The sequence below is a fragment of the Agelaius phoeniceus genome, chromosome 2 (genome assembly GCF_051311805.1).
Source record: "Agelaius phoeniceus isolate bAgePho1 chromosome 2, bAgePho1.hap1, whole genome shotgun sequence".
Taxonomy (NCBI): domain Eukaryota; kingdom Metazoa; phylum Chordata; class Aves; order Passeriformes; family Icteridae; genus Agelaius; species Agelaius phoeniceus.
Window position 1 is genome coordinate 61,708,326 of NC_135266.1, and position 25,241 is coordinate 61,733,566.

The 25,241-nt window shown below is 39.9% G+C and overlaps 1 protein-coding gene across 6 annotated transcripts in view; it reads right to left on the bottom strand.

Moving 5' to 3' along the window:
* Positions 1-25,241, bottom strand: part of ENOX1 (ecto-NOX disulfide-thiol exchanger 1) — a 358,181-nt gene that overhangs the window by 149,444 nt on the left and 183,496 nt on the right. The window contains exon 4 of one of the 6 annotated variants that reach the window (XM_077173672.1): positions 916-1,026. The exons of the other annotated variants lie outside the window; for them this stretch is intronic. The gene's annotated coding sequence lies outside the window, so the exon portion shown is untranslated. The remainder of the gene's footprint in view (positions 1-915; positions 1,027-25,241) is intronic. 6 annotated transcript variants of the gene reach the window in all.

Below are 25,241 nucleotides of genomic sequence, written 5' to 3' on the forward strand. Positions count from 1 at the left end.
GCAGAACCACGAGTCAAACACCAACAAATTTACTTCCATAAAGCACTGCTGCCTCCAGATCTTTTCCCAATAAACAGACAAACAGTACTGTGCCTTCAAACAAAGTTTTCCAATGCACATTTGGGGGAAACAAACATTGCAGGTACCAAATTTTGTTAACTTTGATTTTCTCTCTGCAAATCCATCTTGCAGTAAAAGACTACTCATATGAAGTTTCAGAAATGCAAATTCTGTGTGAATTTGAAATCTGAGCTCTAGAGTAGAATTATTAATAAAAATAAGGCAATTTTGAGAAGGTGCCTCACGCAAACTTAGTAGCACCCCTCCAGCTCCATTCAGTGCAATACCCAACCCAGCATCCTTCTCCCTAGCAATAGAAAAAACCCACAAACTCCTCAACACCAGAGAAGGCTTGAAGAGAGAGAAAGGGTTGATTCACTGACAAAACTAATGGGCTATTGAGTCAGTAGCCTTTGAGTCACAAAGTCAACCTCAGCGAACATTGATTGAAACTGGTCATATCTCACAACCCAAGATTGCATTATATAGTGCAATAGCCAGCAGTCACAGTGACAGAGCAACAGGGAGATGAAGCACAGCTCTCTTCTCAAGTCCAAGTATAGCCTGGTGGGCAGGAAGGAAAATCAGAGCTGTTCCTGCCTGTTTAAAAGAGAGCATTTAGTTTTCGAGCCTGTCAGCATGATTCTTTTTGAATGCATTATGTTCACTGACATGCCACCCTGACATTTTGTTTAGTAGTACAAAAAAACCCGAAACCTACAACAAGAGGTAAGGTTATAAAATCAAATATGATGTTTTCTGCATGTTAAAAGAAGCATTGCTTCCACAGAGACCTGGTAGCTCAAGCAGCTGCAGCGCATTGCCAGTACATGAAAACCAAAAAATGGAACTGACCTGGGTTTCACGGTTCAAGCGTGCTGTGGCAGGGATCCCGGCACGACTTCCAAATTCAAAGCTTGAATAAACACAGTTGTAGTTTCTTGAAGTGGATGCTTTTAATGAAGTCTGAAAAGGGTGAGAGAAAGGGCATATATTCCTGGAACCTATGTCTCTTAGGTAGAAATTCTGCCTGGAGAAGCCCAGCTCGTGACTGTTTGCTATTAAGACCGTTCAGGAGAGAGGGAGCGTCTTTGAGTTCACATACTTAATGCTCAGTGGTGTGTCTGCGGAGTGGCAGGAAATAAACAACACTGAGGAGGGGTTAACCAGAGACCTGCTGGCTAAAATCTATATGCCTGGAAACAGAAGGGAGAGGGCTGCAAGGTCAGATACAGTTCAATTGTTTCTAACAGGGGGATCTGCCACAGAGCTACCAGGCACAGACACAGACACCTATCAAAGGCTGTACCCATTTTCCATCTCCCCTAAAGCCAAAATAGCAGTTGTGCATGATGTCATGTCAGTTTTTCCAAACCGATCTAGAACGTCCTAATTCCCAAATACAGCATCACTAGGAACCTATACAGTAAATAGAAGAAGGACAGAGAAGATCAAATAAGCCACCTATGCATGGTTCTCCATCACATCTGAAACTCCTAAATCATACCCTGAGATATGTTCTCTAACTTATATCTTAAGACAGCTGTGTGCCTTACGAAATAATGTCCCCATTCTGCCATAACTGCATCAAGGGAACATCCACACAGATGGTCAGATGCAAGGAAAAGTGTCTCTGAGCCTGACAGGAGATGGTAGAGGGAAAGTCCCTTTCCTTGGAGCCTATCTACCAAAATTTCACCACTGCACCAAGTCAAAATTGACTCAGCAGGCAGGCAAGGGAAGTGCTTTGTGAAGCCACCAGCCTTGTTTGCAGACAGAGGTATGGGGGTGGGCACAGGGCACAGCATGCCCTGTGTCAGAGAGTCCAGATGTGAGGATGGCCTGAGAGCAAGAGGGACAGCAGCTGCCCACTACATGTGAAATGTGCAGAGGAAGAATGAGCTAAGCTATGCTTCCCAAGAGGTCCTTCTGCTGCAACATGCAAAGGATGCAGCAGACATGCTCCAGAAGATCCGTCACAAGCACCAACATTGGCAGAAATCAGATATGGTTGCAGACATTTCTCTTTGGCTTTTTGCCAGCAGCTTTTCTTAGAGAAGGAAATCTTTCTTAGAGAAAGACCTGGGATACTGCCTCCCCTTCCCCCCAGAAAAACCCAAATTCAAACCCAACTCTATTAACTGAATTGGTGAACAATGGTATTGAGGAAACACTCAGTAGCAATGGAGAAATATACTGTAAAACATAAAGTAGTACTGTGATTGCATGCATTTTTTGCATACAGAGTATTTATAGATGCTAACCTGGGCAATTTCATATCTCTAGATATTTACTCTGTGCTTGTCAAATGAAATGACATTTTTCATCCCATTTTGACTGGAAGAGAGAATTTGTTTGGATTATAAATTGTTTAGAATTACTTGTTAATGCTGTCGGCTTTTCTGTATCTGCTTGTAGGAGGGACAGGAGGGAGAAAACAAATAATACATTACACATAAAAACACACTGGAGAAAAATAGAAAGCAAGCTCTGTTTTCAACACATTTAAACTGTTCAAATGAGAAGAATCAGTTGCTGTGGAAGCAGATCTGCAGCTGAATAAAACCTTTCACCTGTCCAACATATGAAATATTTATTATCTGAGGGTGACTAGAGATTAAATAAGGCAGACATACAATGCAGAAAGCAGACCCTGGTTCATCACCTGGCACATCACCTCCATGATTTTTACAGGTCCTGTGGCAGCCAGATTAGATTTTGCCATAAATAAAGGGAAGTGGGCTCAATTACAGTATTGGGTGTCAGGAGAAATAAAACTAGAGGAAAGCAACTTCTCAACTTTAATTTAACCAGGGTGGTGAAGCAAAATGATGATCCTCTGCTGTGTTTAGTAAGGCTGGAAAATGTTATCATTTCCAATTAGAGAGAAGAGCCCACTCTCTTTTTAGATAATTACTTTACCAATAAATTATTCTTGGCCACTGGTTTTCCCATAAAAAATGCCTAGTCTTTTTGCCTTGTAGAAGTTTTTGGGTTGTTTTCCCTTCTTTTTTATTTCCTTACTTTGTGTGGGTTGGACTTAATTTATTATGGGGCTGAAACTTGGCAGAGATCCAGACACAACAATATGAAAAATGCTCATACTAAAATTCAGTGATGGAATTCCTTGTTCATTTTATCTTATAGCCTCCCTGATAATTCAGTCCTGCAAAATTGAGCACAATTGATGCAAAAGTGGGTATGTAATCCAGGCAATTTTATTTTTCATAAAAATACTTTAGACATTTCTTTTGCTGTAGACACCTGACTATGAACAAAAGCCAAAGCCATTATTTAAGAAAGTGATAATTTTGCATAGCTGCTTTCAGCAGTGAATCACACTTGGAAATAACATTTTTGCTCTTTATCACATTCATTTCCCGGAAAATCTCGATTTCCAAGGCCTTTGGCATCCTTACTATAGCTAAACAGCTTTAATGTCTGCATTCTAAGATGCTGAAATTGTCCAATTAAGCTGAGGGTTAAAAATAAAGCAAAATTCCATTGTTATTAAATCATAAATGATACAATGATAAAGTATATTTCTGCTAATTCTGATGTCTGTGTATGAAGTGACTGAAAAGTTTTAGTGAGTTAACACAAAACACCAAAGTATGATCACTTCTTTCCATTCATGCCTACTGCATTTGGCAATTGCATGAAGACTTTAGCAGTAAATATTGATCAGACAACATGATTTCAAGTCAGATTTACAGGCTCTTGGGTGCTGCACAGGACTGATCCTGCCCCAACAATTTAGATGGAAGTGAGGTAAGATGGGGAGGGGAGAAAGACCAGCAGGAGACAAGATGCCACACAGTATCCAAGCCACTGAACAAACTGTGCCATCACAAAACCAATGCACACACTGCAGAAACTTGGGGATTGCTGGCTTCACAGTGGCAGATGATATTTATCTCTAGCCTCTTCCACAACACAATAGACCTTAAAATATTAATCAGTCCTCTCTTCCAGTTATGCTCTTCTGGCACTAGTCCTGTGCTTTAATAGAGTGCACCTCTAATACTGAAGGGCAGGAGCGCTTTCCATACCTAGCACATAATACTCAGTTATACACTCTGGCTTTTTCTAGTCTCAGCCTCCATTTTCATTGCTTCTGTGCAAATAACTTTCTCCACATCTGTTACAGTCCCTTTGCCCTCTCACAGAGTGCTGTGCTTATGCTTTCCCAAGTTTGCCAGAAAGAGATTGCTAGGTTCCAAGTGCCCCAAAAAGCACAGAACGTGCCTTCTTTCCTGCCTTTCCATCTGCCTGGAATACCCTCCCTTCTTTCCCACTGTGGTACATCAAGTACCTTCCCTTTCTTTGAGAAAACTGAGAATCCATCTGTTCGCCAAGTTGCTCCATCTGCAACAACGGCAAGTCCAGTGATGTGCTGCCAATATTCCAACAAAGGGCTCCTCTAAACCCGTTCCCCTGAGTCAGTAACACAGCCCACGTACCCAGGGTGGAGATGCTCGCAGACAGGAGGTGTGTGCAACTGGCAGGCTTTTTTCATTTGGTTTTCCCATTTCCACAAAATGCTTTCCCATATCCAAGGAAAGAGGCAGCACCATTTGGCAAATACATTTCTCTTAGGTGCCTCCTATGAGAACTGTTAATATTTGGGTCCTGGGAATTAAAATATAACAAACAAAAGAACCCACTTTGTTGAGACAAGACAGTTGCAGTGTGTGCACCTGGACAAAAGACAAGGGACGACAGTGGTAGGGAGGGATCTAAATCCCTTTAAGGGACTCCTCAGGACCATATCTGTGTCAAGCAAATTAGTGAAAGGGCCCCGGTTACAAAAAAGGAAATCATGCCAAGTTTTCCTTTTAGCGTGAGCTAGTGAAGGCTTGAGCTCTGCAAACGTGACTGGTCAGTCTGAGGACAAGGGTGAGGGAAGAGGGGTGAACAGTGAAGGCAGACAGTTCTTCAGAAAGGAACTGTACACCACTTTTGCTTTTCATTCTTCTGTATAAGGTGTGAATACATATCATACAGTTTGTAAATACATATATATGCATGTGTGTATAAACACACATGAATTAGACAGTTGCTTTTACAAACTTTGGCTGCTGCTTTTGCTTCAAAAGCTGCTCTATCTCAGGCATTTTAGAAGTCCAGACTTGATAGTTTTCCATATGTGGTTATACAGAAGTTGATACAGGCAGGCTAGGATGCTCTGAATGCGTGTACTTTGGATTGACCACTTTTCCTGTTGCTGTTTATTAGCTGCACAGTCTTAGATTTATGACAAGTTTCAGAGACATATAAATGTCCAACCGTTAAATTAAATTGAACTCCCAAATTTTTCAAAGGTGATAGTATAATATATTATTCGCCTTTTTTTTTTTTTAAATCAGCAGTTTTTTTAGGATTGTCTTCATAAAAAATAGGAGAACGCTCTGCAGAGAAATAGGAGAACAACTCTGTTCTGTTGGAACACGTGATCACACCACTTCAAATCTCTTACCTTGATTGCTTTTTAAATAAGGAAAATTAAACCAAACAAAAAAAATCCCAAAACCCAAACCAATCAATCAAACAAAACACAATAAAACAAGCAAAAATTGGACTCAATAACTCAGTGTTGAGTTCAACAGATGACTTTTGTTGGGTTTGAAGAATAAAGAATGCAAGATTAGCAGGAGTGGTTGCCATCATATAGCTTAGTTTGATAGCATTAAAATATAATACATGGGCAAATTATAACACTACATAATCTCTATTTATATGCCAGGAAACAATTTTAAAAGTATGTTCTGCTTTTGTCTACTTTGGCTGCAACATAAATGGCAAAGTATCAAGCCTTTTACCTAGAAATGCAGGCAATGCCAGTGTGTCTGTCCTGTAATGAGTTATTCCAGAAAGAAATCCTGATCCTTCTCTAGCAGAGCACATCAGCACATTTTGGAGATCACCCATCTGTAGCAAAACACTGTGGAACAAGTTTATGTTTAAAGCATTTGCTGAGCAGGCAGAGATGAGGCAGGAGCCCGGTGAGACTGTGGAACTGTGACCTGTTTCAGGCTCCCCAAGATGCACTGCCACGCTCAGAGCTGCCCTGCACAGCCACCCCGCTGGCTCCAGCATCACCATGGGTCCTCCACACAAGAGGTCTGAAGATCACACCATACAAAAATAACAAAAGCCAAGTACAGCACAAATCAAAGGATCACTGAGAACTTTCCTTTCAAGCCAGGAAAGACAAAAACTTCCTAAGCAGAGGTGTGGTCTGAGAGGGATGGAAGACTGCTGACCCAGGGCACAGACATGCAGAGCCCCAGAAATCCCACCAGCTAAACTAGTAAGGCATGGGTGGAATATAAGGATCATTCTCTCCTTTTTTCAGACAACATGAATAAAATGAGGTGCAGAGAAAAACCCCAAAAGTTAAAATCTTCTAAAAATCTTCTAAGGCAAAGCTATGACAAGAATTTGAAATTAATCCAGGTCTGCTCAGTTCTACTCTGATTGTCCAACCCTCCTGGCTTTTCAAGAAGCATTCAAATCATAAGTAAAGCGATTTATATTTCCATCATGTTATCAAGGCAAGGAAGTAAAAATGTTTTGCAAAGAATTGTCCAAGTTACTGTCACAACTGAGAGGAGCTGAACCACTTAAAGTGGGGCAGAGAGTTTGACACTCATAGGAGCATTTTGCTCTTCCAAACAGGTGTGTGTTAATTGCCTTCTCATTTTTCTCTATTTTCTTCAAATCTCTCATAATCCCAGTAATGTGTCCAGCTCACTTTCACTTAGATTTGATCTTGGCAAAGCATCTTATCAGTCTGCTCTCTAATCCATGCTCCCACAGCAACTGCACGGAAAGTCAGTTCATTTTCCCAGAGTGAGTTCTTTATAATCTATACAGCTCTCATCTGTTTTAATCATGTGAAAAGGAATAAGACATCCCATACAAAAAGCTCACTTTTCCTTTTGGAAAAAAAAAATTCTTTCCTTCACTAGTATATGAGTGAGCAGGAACACAAAGCCACCAGCCCTAACTTGAAACCAGAGGGGGTATGTTAGGCCATAAGGGGTCCAGTCTGTTTGTGAGTGGGATGGTTTATAACATACCATGACTTTGAAACATTCTGTATTTTCAAGCTTGTAAAGTGATACCCATCATACAAGCCAAGCTGGGAACTACATGAGAGAAACTAGCTGGGCTGTGTTTCCTCTAGCATTCATACTTAATTCTCCTCTTCTACCTGTTTGCTACCACTTTTTGGCCTCAGGGCACCCTGTGTCCCTCCTGTGGACCCTTCTCTCCACAGATGCCACAGCCCTCTGCAGGAATGGAACTTGATGATCTAGTCATGAGATTCTACTGGGCTACCACTGTATCATCGTCCTTTGCAAATGCTGCTTGCAAAGAGGAGGGAAGATGACATTGAGATGCATGAGTGGAACAATCTTGTACTAAAATTCTGTGGTGATCATGTTAGTCTGATCCTTTAAGCTGACCACAAACTTCCAAACTAAGAATGCAAGTGGTGCTGATAGGAGCAAGTCAGTGACACAAGAAATACCCCAGTGCGAGCTCTGACAACCAAAGAATGTCAAACTTCTCTCTTGCCTTCCTCTCTCTGAGAAAAGATCCATTTCTTAAAGGACAGACTTGTTTTCCAAAAGCACACATTAGCACTGAGGCTGGACAACACTGAATGCCATAAAAAAGCATTGGCTGTAGCACAGTTTCATCTCCAATACACACCTGAAAGACCCATCCTCCTCATTTTTTTTCTACAGCCATTGAACATCCCAACAATCCAATGCAGTATCTTTCAGTCAAGCCTATATAAACTGTCTCCTAACAAATATGGGCATGTGTGTGCACACATGCACGTACTAACAGACCAACCAACCAACCAGAAAGCCAACACTGTGTATTTATACTTAGCCTCCAACTTGCTCAGTATCCTATTTTAAATTATCTCTCCTCAAATATTTTCTTCACATTCCCTCAAACTTTTTTACTGCTTCAACTCTGTGTACAGCTGCTTCTTCATGAGGCAATTTTGTTGCTCAGTTAACTATCACATTAATCAGGTGAATGTGTCTCCCTAGTATATCTAACAATTGCTCATTAAATCAGGTCTCCAGTACTGCTGAAAAATAATTAAAAACCTGTTTCCAATAAACAAGCTATAAAGGCATTAAGGACAAAATAGTGTGTAGGAAATGTATTAGAAACACAGGGAAAGAAAGTTCTGACCAGGCACAGGCTGGGCAGATTTAGCTGAATAATGCTGTAATTGCTCATAGTGTCAGGCTAATAGTAAAAAGAAAGTTATAAATATTCACTTCAAAATAACAATGAATGTACTGTGGCTGAATACAAGATCCTTTTATGTTTGCTTCCTACAAAGAGCCATGCAAATTCAAAGCTTGTATGCTCCACTGTTTGTTTCCAGAATAGGGGGTATGATTGATATGGGATTTACACAGCTTGACAAAGCAAGGGAGGCCAGGCTCCCCAAATCTTTTGGATCGAGCACACAAAGTTAATTAAACAAACTGTAAAGGAGCTGCACCAGTTCCCTGCAACTTCTTCATCTAGCACCATGCACGAGGATACCTAATTACAGTTTGTCAGCAACTGAGGTGATGAGAGAAACCTGCCATCAGGCAACTCAAACAGATGTAAACTAGAGGTAATAATACTTCCATTGAAAGAACAACAGACTAAATTTGTCAGGTAAGTGATTCGCTTTGCTTTAATTGCTACACACAAGTGAAATGACACGGTAAGATCTCAGTGACCAGATAAAATATGTCATTTTCTCCCCACCCAGTGAACCATGCAATGCTGAACAGATGAGTCACCATTCCCTGCCTGCATTAAAGAAGAACAATTGGAAAAGATTTAAAATTTAGTTTTTAAATTGAGCCATTTTAAATCAGCTTCAAGTCAATCACACCCTCTCTAAGTCAGTCACTGATGGTAGAGGCAGCTTAGCAAAAATGAGCATTTATACTTCGCAATTCTTCTATATGAGTTTAGTTAGGATTGTGGTGGTTAATCTACTGTTCCACTTAATTAAATACTGTTAAAATTGTACTTTAAGCCTTGTCTCATGTCTTGCTAGCACAATTACAATCTAGAAGTCTCCATTTTACATCAATCACTAATTTGCTCTCCGGCACTGCAATTTCTTGTTACAAAGCACTCATCTCTAACAAGTCAAGGTGTGCTGAGTGCTCCTAACACCATAGCAGCCACTTGCCATGATGAAACTGTGGCCCCAGAATAAGAATCTGTAGCTGTCTTCCTCCTGAAAGGCAGTTCTGGACCCCAGAAGGAACTCCATGGCATGTGACAGAAGTCATGTAAGTACACTACACACATATAGTTTTGGAAGGTTACTCCTGAACCATGGGTGTGCTAAGGAGGTCTGTGCTGAGAACACACTGCCAGCTTGCACTGCAGCTGAAGAACCAGCAGTAGAATGAATTTAACTCCATAGAAAAGCAAAGACCAGATAATAGAGAGATGATTATCAAATCTACAGAATTAGTAGATTTTACAAAAGCAGATAGAAAACCTCACATTCACTATAGCTGAACTTCCCCCATCCTCTAGAAAGCAGATGCTTCTTGTAAAATAGCAGCAAGAAAAGGGAAAGGAGGACATCCTGACAAGCAAACCAGGGATAGAAGTGAGATATTTATCTTGATTTTGTATCTGAGTTCTTTTCACACATTTCTGCAAGGTTTAGCTCTGCATTGCAAGCTTACATGACACTTACTCGACAGTAATTTCCCAGCCTCACTGTGCATTAAATTAGATGGTGTTTTCCTAACTATTGTTTTATGTTTCCACTTCACGTGTAAAGATGCTCTCTGCTTGCCTCTTTGGGAGGCATACACATTTATACAAGTATTATTTAAACTCACACAGAACGTATGCTTGTCTGTAACCAAAAGCTTGCATGAGTGCATCTCTTCTGAAGTTTGCTGCTCATTAATATGGGGCCAAAAAAAAGCCTTTCAAAGGGAATCTAAATCCACTGCTTTTGGAAATCAATTATGTCTTAATGAATGTGTCAGTCATCATCTATCCTAATGGCAACATTTTGAGAATATTGTAATTCTCTGCAATGGTTTCTTGGAGATTAAAGCATATAGATACTTAGGGTATTAGATATTTCTAAGCAAAAAAATTAACTGTGCCTATTTTTTGCTCAACAAGTAGGTAATGGAAAAACTATTGAAAATGAAATACAATTTAAAGCAGTCTTTGCCCGAGAGTAACCTGTGTAAAACATCAATGCTTTTGTCATGAAAATGCTTCAGGAAACTTTCATGGAAGAAGACAAATTGTTTTGGTCTCTCAAAAATTACAATCTTGGCTGCTTACCATTAAACTATACAATACATTCTGGTTTGTGAAGCCAAAGCTTTATTCCTCAAAAGCTTTATTCAGTAGCCAAGAAAGCCAAAGTTCAGAAAGTAAGAGTGAAACTTCACTGATTTGGTCACAACTCTTTCATTGTCTTTTATAAGCTTACAATGATCTGTATATTGTACTGATAAACAGCCCTTGCTGGCTAAGTAAATAATACTGATGAAATCCATCTGGTCTTTACTGTACATGTTTCTTACAAGAACATCAGTTTTCACAGGATTTCATTCCTTTTTCCCAGGAAGGCAGAACTGCGCAAGATCTGTCCCAAATGAAAGGGAATAAACTGCTAGTTGTAAAGCCAGATGTTTCAACAATAACCATAAGATGATGTGGTAGGCAGAAAAACCCCATATATGATATTTGTGGTAAACTACTCTGATTCTGCACTAGTTTCTACTCTGTTTTTCAGAGAAGGACAAAAACATTTATTGAGATATAAACAGCTTTAGGAAAAAATGTAAACTTCCTTTGCAGTTTAGAGTTTTGCACCCTCATTCACTTCCCAGGTTGTTTCATACCTAGAAGCAGCGCTACTGTAGTGTCTGTCATGATTGCAACCCAGTTGGATCTAACAAATCAGGGACGTTTCATCTTTTTCTTATTTTCCTTCATGAGACAGGTATGTCCTGTTTCCAGACTTTTATTACAGAACAGATATATTGAAGTCCATTGAGCTGTTTTTGGCTGGAATAGAGTTAATTTCTATTTTTCTTCACAGTAGCAGGTATGGGGCTGTGTTGTGAATTTGTGAGAAAACAGTGTTGATAACACAGGGATGTGCTGGTTACAGCTGAGCAAGGCTGACACTGAGTCAGGGCCTTTTCTGCCTCTCACCCCAACAGAGAGTGACTGGGAGTGTGCAAGGAGCTGGGAGGGGACACAGCTGGGACAGCTGACCCCAACTGACCAAAGAGATATCCCATAATATACGGTGTCATGATCAGCATATAAAGCTGGGGGAAGGAGAAGGAAGCAGGGAATGTTAGGGGTGATGGTGTTTGTCTTCCCAAGTCACCATTACATGTGATGGAGCCCTGCTTGGGGATGGCTGAGCACCTGCCTGCCCATGGGAAGTGGTGAATGGATTCCCTGTTCAGGTTTGCTTGTGTGCTCAGCTTATGCTTTACCTAATAGGTAAAACTGCCATTATCCCAGTGCAGGATTTTCTCACTTTAACCCATCTTATTCTCTCCCTCATCCCACAGGGAGAAGGAGTGAGAGAATGTGTGGGGCCTACCTGCCAGATGAATTAAAACAGAGCATCCATATAAGATCTAGCTTTCATATTCTATATGTACATATTGCATAAACATTCCTTCGCTGTAATGTACTATGAAATATATTGTGTGCTAAATAAGAGATCATTCTTCCATGCTATAAGAAATTCTGACATACAAAATTTGTTTTACCATCCTAAATCAAGCCAAATTTATTGACCAGAGCATCAGCTCAGAGTACATTTCATGTTGCAGCTTTTTAAAAAGTTCATAAATTCTACTTAAAAATGGAAAAAAGAAATTTCTAGGAGAAATGTGTAACTTAATTTGCAAAGGCAGGCTTTGCTCATTTCATTGAAAAATTCCTTAAAACATAAGTGCATTTCAAACAGAAACAGTTCTAATTCTCAGTTTTTGACAAGAGTTTTTATACTAACTTCACGAGGAAAATCTTTTGGGGCAAAAGTATTGCAAAAGCATACTGTGCAAAAGACATGAATCCTGTAAGATGTAGATTATTAAAACAGCAAGAAGAAATTATTACATTTATATGGAAAAGCAGACCTATGAGTGGTAATGATTACATTTATTAGACTTGATCTTATTTTCAGTATAAAAGCAGGCATGTTTTAATATTCCAAACAACCACAGAATACTTTCATTTGTTTTGTTCATTAAAAAGAAAAGAGAGGAAAACACTGCAAATAAATCTCATTCATGGATACAGATATTTCACCTCATAAAATCAGTGAGCTCTCAGCACATGTTTTCTATTGGGTATTATAAACCATATGTATAAAATGCATGGTTCCAGAGAGAAGTATATGGTTTTGCAGTTCACTGAATCATTTCTTTAGCAACCTTTCCATTTCTCATCTGTGTAAGTAAATGAGAGCAAACCCAGTATGTTCTGAAAACAGACAGAATATTTCTCCTTTATTTAAGAGTTAGATGAAAACAGCAAACTACATAAAAATAACAGAATTCATAGAAGCACAAAACAACATTGGCTGGGGGGTATCTTTGGCAGTCACTTGGTAAAATTCCCTGTTCTAGGTGTGACCAAGTCAGATCTGGTTGCTCAAGACTGTCAGGTTTGAATATCTCCAAATGCAACCTGCTCTAATGCTTGATTACATTACTGTGATTTATTTTTTTGGTTGGGTTTTTCTCCCCCTAATATCCAAGTAGGATATTAGGATATTCCCTCTCCTATCACTTTCCCCTTGCAAGAAACATCTGGTAGGAGGCTTCCTCATACCCCCATTAGACAGCTGAGGACAACATTTAGATCCTGAAGATAACATTTACATCTTTCCTGAAAACTCTTTTTTGTCAAAAACCTTTTGTGGCAAAGCTATTGCAAAGGCATGCTGTGCCAAAGACATAGCTCCACAAATCTGCAGAAGATAACAGCTGAAGATAACAAACAACACCCAACAGACTCTGTTGTCTCAGTGCCATTGTGAATATCACACGCTCCATCACCACTCATGAAATCTCTGAAGCATTTGTTACAAAGACAGAACACACAGGTAATGTCCAAGCAGTGGCCAAGCCTACTGACAGATTGTCATCTACTTCAAAGGGCTTTTGATCAAGTCCTTCTTTTACATGTGTACTTGAACGAGCAGTAAGAAAGGCAGCAGGAGGGGAAAGATTAGGTATATCACAGAGCTGTTTAGTTCAGGTATCTCTGCTTTCAGTTTAAAGATTTTTTCATAATTGGAATTTAAGCATTTCAGTCCTTATGATGTCAGACATTATACAGTGATATCTTCAGAAATAAGTATCTAAATGTCCTGGTACATAATTTGGTTTAAGATGAAATGGTACATTACATCTATCTGTTCTACAGCGGGAGTGGAAATCTTTAGATTTAATTTGCTCTTACCTGGTTACTGCACCCAGTGACCAAAGTACAGTGTGTACAAATAGCTGGTAAGTGGGAGAGAGCACATTGTCACATTGCTGGCAAAGCACTGATCATTGAATTCTTATTAAAGTTCTAATGTTTAGATACATCTTAACTTTCAGCTTTCAGCAGTGGAATTCACCTATATCTCTGTGTACCTTTATTCGCTGACATTTTGTGATTTCCCTTGAGACTCTAAGGAAAAAGAAGCTGTTTATACACACATCAGATCCAGAAATTGATTCACTTACCAAACAGAAACATGAACTAATAGGATGGTGAGATTGTGAATCACATATTCTGGGACTTTAAGACAAGCTGATAGTCATAAAATGAAGTTCCCTGGAGACACTGAAACCCAGCAGAGCATATTAGAGTATATTTTCTGAATAATGTTGTTATTTCTTGTCCAATGAAATACATATTTTGAGTCAAAGTTAGAATAATACAATTATTTCTGTCATCATCACATACTGATTTGACTGCATTTTAGAAAGTCAGCTACCAAATAGAGAATTTGCAAGTATTCCTTCAAAAACAACACAAAGCCTCCCACCACTAAGCCAACTCCAATCCTCCCTGTTCCCATTCCTCTCAAGCAAGACGTGCATTCACTAGCTATTAGATATGAAGTGGCTGTAAGTCACTAGTATTTCACTTTTTCAAGGATCTTATTTTTTCCCCTGTGTTTTTGAGGGCAGTCAGCCAGCTGTATGTGACAGACATCTGCAAGAAATGCAAACCCATACAAAATTTCAGCTTTCAGACAACTCAAGCTAAATTACAAACTTGAAGTTTCAATATAAGGAGCAAAGACTCAGCACAAATAAAGGCAATACTCTGTCCTAGAGAGCATATTATACACAACTAAAACAAGCTGCTGTTCTTGAAAGAGGAAGTTCTCATCTGCTGATTTCTCTATTTCTTTTACTAATTATTCCTTGAGTTTGTTGCACCTTCTGCAATACTGTGATACTTTGACTAGTAATAGCATTTTAAAATCTCCTGAAAAAAGGAAGAGGTTCTTCTTTTATTTTGATACATTTAGATACAATGAAGAATAAAAAGTGGATTTATTGAATTTTAGGAAACAGAGGGTCTGGCAGTTCAGACATGGAGATGACGACAGAAAAGGTGCTTTGTACTCTATAGTACTCTCTCTGGACCATGTGGATGAGAAGATCTCATAAATAGCCAGATCAAAAGGGAGATAACACCTTGAAAGTAAGATAGAAAAGTCTTCATTTGATTTCTCAGGAGGAGAGCTTCCAGTCTAAGAGGATGTTTACAGAAGGTTGAGAGATGTGATTATAGTACTGGCATCTTTAGTTGGCTTGAAATGACAGACATATTCTTAGCCCTCTAAAAGCTCTTAAGACCTTTCTTAGTTAAGGCCCATGAGTCTGAAATTATTTTGAAATGAGTGGCTTTATGGCACAGCTGACCTGGGAACTTGCGTGTAGCAGACTCTCTGTTCTTTGTGTAGACAGAAATTAAAAGCTGACACACCAGGAGCATACCAAGGCACGTCAGGGAAGGGATTACACTCAGGAAGATTGCTTAGCAGAGACAAAATGCAAACCAGAAACATGGCACTGGGTGGTGCAAGACAAAATAAGCAAGAAGAAAAAAAAAATTGTGAGTTAAAAGTGCAGAGATAAAGCAGATGCTTCACAAACAAATGAGGTTACTGATGCTGGAGGTATGGAGGGAGGTTTTCATGTCTTGTGGGAGTTCGGCTGAAAGATGGAGTGGGAGGAGGAGGAACCCCAAGTGAGATGTGAGAATGATGAGAGAAGAAGGACACAAGCACAAAGCAAAGGGGGAAGAAAAGGTCAATAAGACTGAAGTAAAATTAAAGTGAGGTGCTCCTGAATACTCTTATAGTTATTACATAAATTACATACTTTATCCACCACTTAGCTGTTTAAAAAAGAATTGTATTATTGAAATCAATATAAAACTGTCAAGGTGCTCCACACAAACACAAGTTTGGGTAATGTACGTGCCCTGCAACATTTACCATCAATCTGAACTCGGTAAAACTCAACCATTCTGTCATAAATAACTGCCCAAAACCTCTGCCAGGTCGACACTATTTCCAAATTTCAGCTATATTTACACACCCACAGTTAGCAGCTGACAAGTCATATATGAGGGAAATTGCCTCCCTCTAAAAAAGAGCTGCTGTCAGAGCTGCTCTGTTCCACATGGAAATAATTCAAAGGAGTTGTCATGAAAGAGCAGCTATACCCAGAATAGTTACCACAACAGACATTTTTACTCAACACCTATTGCAGTATTTTTGAATTACTTTTGCTCAACTGCTGAGTTAAGTACCAAGGATAAGTTTCCTTTTTCATTTTTTTTTAAACTCCTCATAACTTCATGAAGCTACCAGAAAGAATAGAAAAAACAAAGGAAAAACAAAACCATTGGGTAAAGGGTCAAGGCAGTGTTTTTAAGGTAAAACTTCAAGCACAGGTGGGTAGACATTGCCCAGAGATGGGCCCTACGTAATGTATTAGTTCTTGATAAGCACTGTCAATGCTTGGAAAGGTAGGGATGGGATAACCAGTCTCACTCTATGTCTTGGCACTGCAAATCTGGTGGAGAAGAGGAGGAAACTCCCTGCATTTCAGAAGCCATCACTTTCACACCTAATTCTGGCAACAGCTGCACCACCTCCTCTGGGAGGACTTTCTGTATTATCTTTTTCTCAATCTTTTTTTCCTTTTCCTCCTTCAGAGCACTAAGAAGGTGAGGAAGCATCATTGGAGATGAGTGGGGAGGGCAGACCGGCTTTTATGAGCTGGAGTGACAATACGATGCTGGATGGTGACAAGGCCGCAGGTTCCAGGAAATATGAGCTCAGAGACTCATATCCCATAGAAAGGACGATGCAGAGGGAGAGGGATTTTCTAGGGAGAAAAGACCACTCACTAGAATGCTTGGGTTGGAGGTTACCTTAAAGAACATCTAGTTACAACCCTGCTGCCATGGGCAGCGACACCTTTCCCTAGACCAGGTTACTCAAAGCCCCATCCAACCTGGCCTTGAACACTTCCCGGGATGGGACATCCACAGCCCCTCTGGGTAACCCGTTCCAGTGCCTGCTACTGCCTCCTGCACCTTCCCCTGAGCCCCACTGTGTCTGCAGAGCTCCTCATTCATTTTCCCAGCTGTTCTTAGAGAATTGATGGGGCAAGTTAACTTTCTCCACACATAGCTGACCTCTCGTCTGTCTAGGACATCTCCAGTAGCTCAGCCACTATCTCAAAGCCCCTTCCCTTATTCTCTTCATCCTAAATTCACCCTGTTACTGCAGAGCCTCAGGCTCTGTCTACAGAGGCAGAAAACCTTGCACTGGTCCCTCATAGAGTTGAACATCTGAATGGCACATGAGTCCTTCTTGTGACATGTGTCACCTCTTCAGCTGGGCAAAGAAGGCAACATGCCCTTACATCCAGTTTTCAAAGCCCTTGCAGTGACATGCCACTGGGCATGGGGGTTACAAAAATATAGTTGTGCCGCCCAAAATGGCACTTTACGCTTTCATTTTTTCAGTGTAAATCCTAAATGGAAATTTCCATAATTTTGCTTTGAAAGTAATTTAAGTAACTGCTTCATTCCCTAATCTAAGAGAAGGGAATAGCATAAATGTCACAGTAATTTCAGTTACTTACAAAAACATTCATAGATTTTAGTATCACCGCCTATATGTGAGCAGTATTGCCCTAAGTAAGTGAATCCATAAAGAACAGGTTTTATTGTAAGGTAATATTAACCTTGGTGAAATACTCAGTACTCCTGAAATCTCTGGTTTGGTCGACATAGATACTTTTTCCAGATAAACCTAAGGTAAAAGATGATATGCAGCATTGAAAAACACTTGTGAATTTAGGATAGCTAGTGAATTTTGGATCCACTGAAAACATTACAATGAAATGAAATGTAATACTTCCTTATGTGCCAAATATTCTGTCTGGTTTTGTTTGGTTTACATAACAACCCAAAATTCAGGTACCCATTCTTTTTGAAGCAGCAACTCACAATTTCAGATAGTAAGCATGAATAACTGATTTTATGCCTATATATATATACACATACACATGCCAGCCTTCGGACTGTGCTGTGCCACAAGTTATCACAGCTGTAAAACAGGCTGGATAAACTTGAAAAGAAAATACAGACAGAAATCTTTTGCTGAACAGCATGCCCAGTAATGATCTCAGCTCTTAACCTGATGACAAAATTCCCAGGATCTGCAAAATTCCCACCCTGCTCTATCAAAGTATGTTTCCTTTTTCCTCTTACAATTTTTTAGACTTGGGTCCATCATTTAATGGGTTTGAGGGCTCGCAGTTCATCATCTTATTATACAGTCAGTCAGGATGGGAGAAAAGATGGAAGAAAAACTTAGTTAATTTATCCTAGGCTGGCAGCCCTCCTTCTGCAAAGCATCCAGTGCCTGCCTTGGCTCACTCTCACAGGTTTCCTAAGCCATGATAGAATGATATGGACATAATCCCTGGCATTTTGTCACTGCTGTCCAAAATGTTCTCAGCAGCAACAGTGAGTATTGTCCAACATAATCAGACATTGAGTAATGTGTAGCTAAAATAAGACAGAGGGACCAAACAATAATAGCCAAGACTCCCCTCCACAAATGGATCCAGTCCACGAACCAAACCAGATGTACAAAATGCTCTCACAACCAGCACCATGCATTAAATCCACACTCTCCTACCCAAGGGCTCTGTTGTGTGTTTGGCAGCCTCTCTCCAAATGTTCAGCTCCCTTGTTCATTTTCTCCTTTAAATGACTGATAATAATGAGAAGCAAATGTACCCACGATGTGGGGGACAGGAGGAGCTTCCAGAGGAAGAGCATATCTTTTTTTTTTAGATCTATTTGATGCTCTATTTGATTTCTCTGGCTATCTTGTTCTGATCACACTTTACTCTTGGCAAAGAAGTAAGCCAAGTAACACTCTTCATAGGCTGCAATTAAAAGAACAGGCCAGAAAGCATGGCTAGCACCTGGATAAAAAAACATTACTTATTTAGATGTGCATGCCAGTATGGGTCCATCTGATTCTGAAACAGAGTCTGAGCACATATTCCAGGAATGTTCGAGATGGGAAGCACTCAGTACTTTTACAGAAGGGTGATGTGTGCAAGTGCCTTGTATGTCAATATGGAAGGCTACACCAAAGTCTTTGTCAAGCTTTGAACACAGATCAGTTCCACAGCAAGAAAGTTTAGATCCAGGTATTTTGGAGGGTAATACATAAATGCTGTGCATTACCCTACAAGACACCAACCACTGAAAATCATAGCACAGTTTTATCCAAGACAGTTCTCCTCATTGTAAAGTCAATATGGTGACAAAACCTGAGGTAAAGCCTCAAATACACTTGTTTGCACATGGAAAATAGGAATAAACTATACACCCAAGCTCATTCCTGCCCACTAGCAGGTATGAGCTGAGAGACAAGATGAGCCCTGAGATAGGAGATGTTTGCATCGCTCAGGCCACTGCTTCATCTTCTCTAGCATCATTTCCCTGGATTTTTTTTCAGAGACCAAGCACAGGCATGAAGCTACTGACCTAGTCCTATCAAGGCTGACCATTCTTTACAGAGCAGCATAGAAAAGAAAATAATACAAGAAGTCAACAAGCATCTGCTTTTTAAACCTTTATCACACCTTTAGGGGACCTTCCTCATCCCCCGAGCCCTGTTACTTTTGTAACAGGGACTGCTGCACCTACTGAAGTTGTACAGCTGCACTAAAAAGAACCTCTGGTTTCTGTGAATTTGAGAACAGCAAGCAAGGAAATAGCTACATGTGGTTACCATTTTGTATCTTTATCTTTTTTTTTTTTGCCTTTATTATCTGCACAACATCTTTGTTGGAACTTCTTAATATTCATTTTAAGTCTAGCAAGTATGATAAAGTAGCTGAGATAAGTTGCCTCACTCACTTAGACATTACGTCAGCATACCCTCTCCAGAAAAGATAAAATATTTATGATGATTAATACAAAAGACATTAAAGACAGAGCATTTCAAGAACATCAGAACAGATTAAAATTTAAAACAATAACATACCTAATAGCTTTCTCTACTTTGGGATCTGAAGGGCTGTACTGAGGGTCTTTTGCCACTTCAGAAATAACACTAAAAGACATTATTATACAATTTGTATTTAGGCCTGGTGAGAAAGTCAAGTGAAAAGCATGCTAAATTCAGATTATAGTCTTTTTTAAACTCACCATGGGCAGGGAAAGTAGATGCCGTGTTTAATATCAGCAAGCACCACCTGTGTGGTTATTTCATTGATGTAATAAGAAGCAATAACCCTTTGGGAATGATCAGCAGCCATTCTAGTCCTGCTTGACCAATGCCAGCTGAATATGGTGTAGATCAGCTGCAGTGTGGGATGGAGCTGTGAGATGCCTTGCTGGGACCCTCTTCCCCCACAGCTCAGCAGCTGTTTGTGCTCAGGTCTGTTCCTCTCTCCCTGCCTACAGTCTGCTGTAGCTGTGCTGTGTAGCTGGCCCCGTGCCCTCCTGGTCCCAGCCCCGGCCAGGAATGCCACTGCTCCTGCTCCTGCACTGCCACCCTCATCGCTTCCCTGCCCCTTAGAAGCAGCCCTGACACAGGGACGTGTGGAGGCATCCTCTATTTCCCATACTATCCCATAAATTCTTAGAAAGGTGCTCTACTCTTTTTTAATAGAATCATAGAATCATTCGGGTAGAAAAAGACCTTCAAGATCATTGAGTTCCACCAGTAAACTCTAACCCAGCACTGCCACCTTGATAAAGGCCAGAGCTTTATCAGCCTGACATTGCCTGTAAGACTGGCACTTCTTGTAAGTCGAATTGTTCAGCCTGGAGGAGACTGTGGGGGAGACTTCGTTGTGGTCTTCAACTTTCTGGTGAGGAGAAGAGCAGGGGCAGGCACTGATCTCTTTTCTCTCATTACCAGTGACAGGACCTGAGGGGATGGCCTGAAGCTGTGTCATGGGAGGTTCAGGCTGGATACCAGGAAAAGGTTCCTCACCCACAGGGTGCTTGGGCTCTGGAACAGCTCCCCAGGGAAGTGGTCACAGCACCAAGCCTGACAGAGTTCAAGGAGCATTTGGACAATGCTCTCAGGCACCTGGTGTGACTCTTGGGGTGTGCTGCATGGGGCCAGGAGTTGGACTCAATGAACCTTGGGGGTCCCTTCCAAATCAGAAGATTCTATGGTTCTATGAAAAACACCGGATCTCTTGAATTAAGTGCTTGTACACACTGACCACAATCCAGTGACATCTTTGATTTCCCCAGGCTGGCTGAGGTATAAAGACAGGCTGCAGCTGTGCCCTTCACGATGGAGAAGTGTTTGCTGGACACAAACAAACTGAATGCTCCCACAGCCCATCCTGGTGCGGTGGAGGGAGGCATTCAGAGGCTGAAATGCTTTTGCAAGTAAGGCTGTGCAAGAAAAGCAGGGTGATATCTGCTCCAGACCACAAATACACTGAGGAAAATGCTGATGAGAGATTCCTCAAGCATCTGTTTACACTGTGTAGGAGAGAAATCTGAGTTACCACAGAGGACTTAGTAGCACATGCTGGAGGCTTTGCGCTGCCTTGAAATAAATAAAAAGATTTGTTAAGAATTCTACATAAGGATGTTTTCTGAACTCAGTAAGCATTTAGCTTGCAGAAATTTTATATTATACCTAATCCTGAATGATAACATAAAATTTACCACAGAACTATAAATTAGCAGTTGCTTCCTTATGAATGCCACCTTTTGCTCATTATGTTACTTAATCACAAACAGGATAACATGAAAACAAATATACCTGATGTGTTAAAAGGATTCATTTTGCAATCCTGAGAACAATTATGAGCAAATTCAGCTGGGAGAAAGAGTTTATTTGGGAAAAAGATGAAAGCTGGGACCTGTTTAAGAACATTTTATCAGACACTAAAAAAAAGTCATTAACAAAGAAAAAAAAAGGAATACTTGCCTGAATCATCACAATGGCCTAGTGAAGTAAAAATAGATATAAAAAATAATCCACATCCAGGAACATAGGGAAATAGATTGCAATTAATATCCATTAGGTAATTAACAAAAAAATGAAAGAAGGACAGAAAATCAATGTTACATAGACTAAAGGACATCATCAACTTTCTAAGTATGACAAACAAAAGAGGAATGTCAGCAATGACATTCGTGCTTTTCTGGACAGAAGTTATAGTAATGCCAATAAAGATGCGGGAAAGTTAAACACACTCAATAAATAGATCACTTCTGATTTTGCTGGTGAGAAGAAGCTTCTCTTAAGTTTACTTTTCCACACTAAGCATGCCCCTCTGCCAAATGCACTTTTTTATTCTAGTTTCATGCTGGTTCATTTGGACTTTCAAGTGTTTTGATGGTCAGTGTTTCTTTTTTTAATTGTCTTCTACAGAGCTTTCTCAGGTTGAGCTTTTCTTCTCTGTGTCACCATTTGGTAAGTGAACCTGAAACGCCTCTACAAAGAAGTAAAGTCCGTGACATTCTCAGAAGATGCCTGCAATCCCTCCATCACTGTCCTCCACCCACCCCTGGCATGACACATAGGTGCAGTTTACTTAGCTACTTTGATATTTTAATTCACACTCAGCTATGATAAATACTTTCTTTGCTTGTAAAGTAGTTTGGAAGCATATCAAACAGCAGCTGTATCAGCACTTTTTATAAAAAGCTAAATTAGGAGGTTTTGAACCACCAGCATTGATTTTTAATTAATCTTAGACAAATACAGAAATTCCAGAGCAGTGGAAGAATGCTAAAACTGTGTCAGTTTTGTAAAAGATAAATAGGATGACCAAGGTCTAAACAGACCTATAAGCCCTTCATCAATTCCAGAACAAAAACCCCAGACTGTTTGCTATCAGATTTCATGCCATAAAGCTATTGTTAATCTTGTCCAAACAAGCTTCACTGATGACAGGGGTTTCCTGAACAAGACCACAAAAAACCCCTAATGGGCTTGGTTAAAGCAAAAAGCATCCTGGAACTTGAACCAATTTGGAAAAAAAAGGAGAAAACAGTCATCAAAAATTAAATTTCAAAAAAAATTGAAAACCCATCTAGTATTAATCTTTACCAGTTGTCTTGTATGTCCCCCCAACTTTACAGGGCTGTTTTCATTTAGACTTAAGTAGACAAAAATAGTAAAGAAGTTAAGCCAAATAATTACATAGCAAAAAGAAAAGTCCCATTTGATGTATTAGGGTATCTTCTAGAACACTATATTTTTATTTTTAAAATATATCTGAATCCTTTATACATCTTTGTGTTGCCTTTTTCCCAGATCAAGAAGTAAAATTTAAAAACACAAGGAAAAAAGCATGCTCTTTATTCAACATTAAGTCTTCATGGAGTCCAGAGCCTTTAAGCAAAGGTGCAGAAAATAACACTGATGTTTCCTTGTGGATTGCTTTTATATATTTTTGTACATAGTTCATATTCATCTAATGAGCTAAAGAAGTATCAGTGCAATGAAGACAGAAATGGTGAGCTTTAAAAAAGTTTTTGAGGTTTCAAATGTTTTGAGGTCTATAATGTCATATTTCTTTGGTGATTTTTTTAAGAAAAGGTGAGACAATCACTGTTGCAAGAAAGGAAACTTCCTAAGAACAAATATTTATAGGGTGTCACTGACAGTGAAAATAAGCTTTTGCAAGATATATGTAGGTTAAGATAGACCATAACACAATTTGCTATGGTATGAATCAACTTTTGGCTTCCTTTGTTTTAGTACCTTGAAAAATATTTTCTTTCCCAGAAGAAATAATCTGGCTTCTATATATCAGTCATTCAAAAAGGGGACTCTCGACACGTCCAAGGGCTGTGTTTAGGAAGCATTATTTGCCCATAAGAGTCACAGATCGCTAAGCAGATTTACAGGCTTGCAGAGAAGTTATCCTTGCTAATCTTTGCTTAAGAGTAAGTTGAGTCTGATACGACAGCTAAGCAGCTTTCAGTATTGTATCGAGTTCCGCTTCGCTGCTCATAGTGTCTTTCTTTCCTGCTAAATGATCAATCTCAATTTAGGCATTGGGGGGAAAGGAAAGATGAAAGAGGATGGAGAGAAGAGAGCCCTAGTCTTCACTTGGCCCTCTGTAAAGCACAACAGTTCCTGATCCACTGATGGTTTCTGTGTTGAACTAGGCCACAGAGAATTCCAAAAGCCTTGCATGAGGAGTGTTTGAACAGAGAGGGATTAACTATGTACATCACAGACACTTGCAGGTAATAATGCAATACATTTACAATTAATACATTCAAAGCATCTAAGAGACTGCCTCATGACTGTGAAAGTCACTAAAAAGTTAGATTATTTATAACCAAATATTTTATCTTCTTTCTTTAATTATTCTTCAGAACTTCTCTCTTACATATAGGGAATATGAATCATCAAATTCTACTTTTCTATCCCTAAGTATGCATAATTTGTAGAAAGAGAAAAAATGTTTCAGCACTGACTGATCTACAAATTGAATTACCGTGATCCTCTTTGTCAGGTGAAGAAGCTCAGTCTGCTACTCTTAGCAAGAAACTAAAAAAAAAAAAAGTTCATTTATAATTTTTAAAACAATCCTGCTCCTTGTAAAAGAAATTCGGTAAAGTAAATGATCTCTCTACCCATAACTGCCCAGGAAAGAAGTAGAGAATATAAGAAGAAGCCTTCACACCTGGGGCAAACCTGAGTGCTCTCAGGACAGTGAAGCTGTGACTCCCAAAGCTGAAAGTCCTCCCCAGTAACGCCTCGTCTCCAGGCCTGAGAACTAGGACCAGTAAGAGTGCAACTGGCACTTTTGCAGTCTGTGCTAGCATGCAGAGCTAGATTTAAATTACATACAGCACTGCTTTTTCAGATCTCTGGGTATCACACTCAGCCCTGGATTACACCTGGAAGAATATACAAAGCATGGGAAGCCAGTGTACCACATACCCTCCACATGATACTATGCAAACATTTCACCTTGCCAGCAGTCTCCAACAGTATCAGTGCTGTCTCTGTCTGATGCTAAAACAGACATGTCTGTCCCTCCAACACTCACTGATTGACTACTCTGAGCAAACAAGGAGAAGAGCTTTAGCAATACCATTGCAAACCTTGAAACCACCACATCAGAAATGTTTGTAGAAATACCATCCTTTCTGTGATTATATAACACTGGAAATTTACTCTGCACAGCACAGCCATCAAACATTCTAGCTGCACGTGTTCCTGCATCCCCACTGTCACAGTGGGCCTGCCAAAGTCCTGTCCTGCCAGCTAGGGTTTGACATGCTGTGAAAAGAGACCTTGAAATCAGAGCTGCTGTGCAGCTCGACTTGCTGATAACTGATCTATATGAGATAGCATGACAAAATGTGAACAATGATGCTTGACATCCCACATGCTATCACATGCCAGAAATGTTTGGAGGGTGGAACAGAATGACATAAAAAGAAATTATGTGCAGCATACTTTTCTTTCCATGCTAGTTAAGTGACATTGTTTTGGCAGTTCAGTCTGATGCTGTAAGTACAGCATCCTATATATTTTCTATTTAGAAGAGATACAC